Genomic DNA, 5,120 nt, shown 5'->3' with positions numbered 1-5,120 from the left:
GCGGATATCTATGTTTCTCATAAATCCAGACAAATTGGATAGATGGATTTTTGGTGAAAAACGTTGAAATAAACATGGTGTTTCTAAAAGCCATACTTGAGAAAGATAGATATCCACTGAAAAACTCTCAACCAAACACCACCTAAACAAAATGTGTACAGTATGATTATTACCTGTTGTTCGATGAATGAAGATAAAAATCTCTTTTATATATGATGATTAATTCAAAATCCCTTAAAGGGATTTAGGATTTTTTTTTCCTTAAGTGGACCCATAGTATAAATAATCAATTCAATACAAAAGTTTTTGCCGTTGAGTAAGATTATATTATTGATTTATGGTGAATGATACATTAGGTCCAACTTACTTGTATTAAGAAATTTTATAATATTTAATTTTTTTATTAATAGAATAAAGATGGTAATAATTAACAGAAAAATATTTCTGCAGTTAATGTAGATAAGTTATATGTATTTACTCCGAAAATGACGTCATTTTGAGATTGAAATATTAAAAAATTATAATTATACAGAATATAATAACTCTGAAATAAATTAAAATTACAAAAACATCATGATTTCTGCCCAAAACAACGTCATATTGGACTTACTGCAGATAACTTATCTGCACTAACTGCAGAAAAAAGCGAACCTAAAGATTAAATTTATAACCACTTAGTCGCGTCCACTTTAATACTATATAAATAATCAATTCAATTCAAAAACTTAAATTGTTGGATGAAATTACATTAATAATTTTAATTTCTTTAATACTAAGCCCAAATAACACATGAGAATAATTGGTCTAATTTTTCTATGGAGCATTGAGAAGAGATAAGGGATATGTCATAATTTAAAAAAGTTAATATCTAATAATAAAACTAAGAGATTGAAGTTTCTCATGTATTAGAAGATGAAATTATCTTCTACATACTCATAAAAATATGAGACTTAATTTTTCTCTCTTTTTTGCCTACTCTTCATATGATCCGTATATTTTTATGTGTGTAGTAGATAATTTTATCTCTATTTTTTTAATACACAATTTTATCTCCATTGAAATTCTAAACCTAATGTAAAACAATCATAAAAAGAAATGATGTGTTAAAGAATGAGGTTGATATGCATACAAAAGAGAAATCTGAGCTTTAGATACTTGATAGACTATCAATATACCTTTAACGATTCTCCATTCTAGAGTCTAGATACCAAATAGTGATTGGATATAATGATTGAGATGAAAATACAGAAGCATAATTATGATGAGCATCGCTGACAGCTATTTTTAAACGTTTTCTCAATAAAAATTACTGAAATTCATTGCTTTTTATTTATTTTTGGATTGCTTTCGCTTTTCTTTTTCCTTCAATTATTCGCTTTCTGTCACATTGAAACAAAATTATCATCAGGAAATATATAAAGAGTATTATATAATGATATAATACTATCTTCGTACAAAATACAGATCAACAAGAAGAACAAAAGTAAGAAGGTGCAACTACATTTTAAATACTTTCATTATTTATTTATTTATTTTTGCAAATGATCAATAATACAAATTTAAAGGGCCCCGTTGCCCCCCACTTCAAAAAAAAAGGGGGGCCCGTTGCTGCCGAACCATGACAAGAACGAAACTTTCTATAGTAAATTATAGCATGCATCATTACGTTTTTTATTTTAGGGTTATGATTATTTTATTTTACATGAGATAAATAACTTTTCTATACATACAAAAAGATATTGGATTACACCACTCTTTTTTCTCAATCCTGTTACCTGTGGATCCCACTTATAATTTTATTTCTACAACATCAGATAACTATTTTCCTACAACATAAGAAAAGTATTTCCCTTTATTTTATGCTAAAACACGTGAAACAAATCTACTATCTACCATTCTAGTTTATTATAGGATAGGGTTAAAGTTATTTATAGAAAAAACTACTTTTATGTTACATGTGATAACTTTCTCTTTTACACATCCTTCGATAACTGTGTCACCTTTTTCTTTTCTTTTTATTTTTTTTTATTTTTTATGTGGTGGAGCCCACAAATTTATCTGTATGACATGAGATAACTTATCTCCTTTAACATGAGAATAATAAAACCCTTATTTATATCACAAGAATGTATAATTTACCACTTATTTTTATATTTTTTTAAATAATACAAGTTACAGCAGAAAAGAATACAAGTTTTGAGACTTCTTTACAAATATTATTGGTTGTTGCTGGACAAAGGGGGCAATTTATATACAAGGGGCTCTAATATTCAGATTAGCAAGAATGGGAGAGGCCGGTCCCTATATTTACAGAAGAGATAAGAATATCATACAAGAAGTTTCCAAGAACGTCACACGGAACATTTTCCATCAAGCCATTAGGGTCGTTATAGTACTAAGAGATTTGGATAATTTGTATTAGGTCATATGTTTCATTCACACTATTGTATTAAAAAAAAAAATAACATTTTCCATCACTTGAACTTTCAATATTTTTAGGCCTCACCAATAACATATATATTGAAAATGGTGGAAAGATTCGTGTCCTTACACCACATCTATAGTCTTATAGACCCCAAATATTTGTGCCCTGAGATCGTATTTGTTGAATTTGTGAACGAAGTGACCCATCACTAAATTAGCAACGAAGTGATCCGTTACTAATTTAGCAACAGACACAGTTTCGACATTAACGTCATGCGAATAATGAAGAACAGGACGTTATTAAATTTTATCTATAATTAATTAGTACCACTGATAGAGTAGTACTAGTCTAGCACGTCAATTAATTCTATAAATATGCCACAATCATAAACTTTACCACGAGAAGCACAACAATTACCAATTAATCCACTCTTAGGTCTTTCATCTTATTCCAACACAATTATGATAACTGAAACGAAACCATTTGCTTTTAATCGGGTTGGTTGGTTCGTGTTAAGCAAAAAAACATTTGCAAAACTGGACCAAACTGCTCTTGTGCTTCACACACACAATTTAGAGTACCTACTCTATGAAATAAATTTTGGATTGAAAGCTCTGATTAATATGATCATGTCCATATAATCTCATACTATATAAAAGTTTATTAATACATCATCACATTTTTTGTGGTTAATATATATATATATATATATATATATATTTGAATACATGCAAATTTTAACTATTCATTATACTCTGATTTATCCAAAATTTAATATTTAAGACCATCAAGTTAAAATCACATAATTCAAATGGATACATCGGTTAAATTCACAATATATAAGTTACCAAAAAACAAATTCACAATATATATACATAAATGTACAAATATTTAATTTTATTTTTTATTCTTTAAATATTTTTAAATGGTTTAAATGATTCTATCCTAGAGTTTGTTAGCTTTTATAAAAGATTTGGAAGAATAAAATATAAAAGTATTGTTTTTCATATTGTGTGAGATAAATTATTTCATGCAACATATAAAAAAATATGTGTGATGATCTATTAAGAAAAAATAAGAGAAAAAAAATAAATTGATCGCAGCTATTTTTTTTATTGCATGGGACAAATATAAAAAATAATATTCTCATAAAATATTAGACTAAATTATGTTTTAGTGTTAGTACATTTACTTTGTATTACATTTTTATTTTTTTGAATACTTTTGTATTACATCTCTTATTCAGCTACAAAGCTCGACAAGCGTTGACCATACGTCACCATCTTATCCTTACGTCAATCAGCTTCCACCCTGCATTTAGGTCTCACTGGTGGGCTGTCCTATACTATGGGTGGTATTCAAGAACGAATCCACGCCTTCAAAAAGCCTGATTTTTTGGAATACGGTTTGGCCAGTGCTCTTTTATATATATATATATATATATATATATATATATATATATATATATATATATATGTTGACTTTACTTTTCTTATGTAGTATGAAAGAAGTTATCTTATGTTGTGAGATAAATAAAGTGGAACTCATCAATTTTTAAAAAAAGAAGAAAGAAGAAAAAGAAAGATACATATTTTTATGTGAGTGTAACATGAGAAATGAATCTGATGTAACGTAAACGTATAAATTTCATATATATATATATATATATATATATATATATATATATATATATATATATATTAGTGAAAGATATAAAAATAGGGGCATGTTATATTTATAAATTTTTTTGTTTACAAACTACATTATCTTCTCTCGAGAAAACACTAGTTACACTATATTCTCGCAAGAGAAAATAGTGTAATTTGTAAAATTTTGTATAAAAAATTTATAAACGGATCATTCCCCATAAAAATAATATGAATTATATTTATTCTTAATTATTGATCACTTGTATCAAAGACTTATATAATTAAAAAAAAACAGTTAAATATAAAGGGAGTTTAATATTTCTTATATTATAAAAAATAAATTTATTTAGTACACTTACATAAAAATATATGAGATTCACATTAGTCTATATAAGAGAAAAAAAGAGAAGATATAAATCTTACATATTTTTATGTGTGTATAAGAGATAAATTTATCTCTTATAACATTGAAAACACTAAACTCATATAAGTTACGGACTAAATCTTAACGATTCATCTCTTAATAGTACTGTGTGGTCATCTATTTAGTTTGGCCACGATTTGCCTTGTAAGTGACTAGGTACCATTCATACTTGAGTTACACAGAAAATGTTCTTATAGAAATGAGAATTTTCTCGTGCACTTCAAAAAAAAAAAAAAAAAACTAAAAAGTAACCTTCAAGAGAATACAAAAAAGGGTATGGTGTTTAAATACGACCACAATTGAATGTCCCAAACTTATATAGCACCAATATCGATACGAGACACGATACGACATGATACTCTGACATGTTAATTCTAGAAAATATTAGATTTCGACATGTTAGGATATGTTTTGATATTAAATATTATTTTTAATTTATGTAATGTATAATATATTTAATACTCAATAATTTAACAAAAAAGCGAAGTTAAACTTATAATATTAATCAATTTTGCAAAGAAGCATAATCGCAAATATTTATATTAAACTCAATAAAATGGTAATGGTAATCTAACGAATCTACTAGTTGAAACTAAAAACGCAATACAACCTCTTTTGAGTC

Source organism: Gastrolobium bilobum, unplaced genomic scaffold (genome assembly GCF_033153095.1).
Source record: "Gastrolobium bilobum isolate Gb01-03AN ecotype WA unplaced genomic scaffold, APGP_CSIRO_Gbil_v1 utg33915, whole genome shotgun sequence".
NCBI classification, from domain to species: Eukaryota; Viridiplantae; Streptophyta; class Magnoliopsida; order Fabales; family Fabaceae; genus Gastrolobium; species Gastrolobium bilobum.
The sequence above is the reverse complement of the archived record's forward strand: the minus strand, read 5'-3'. Positions refer to the sequence as shown.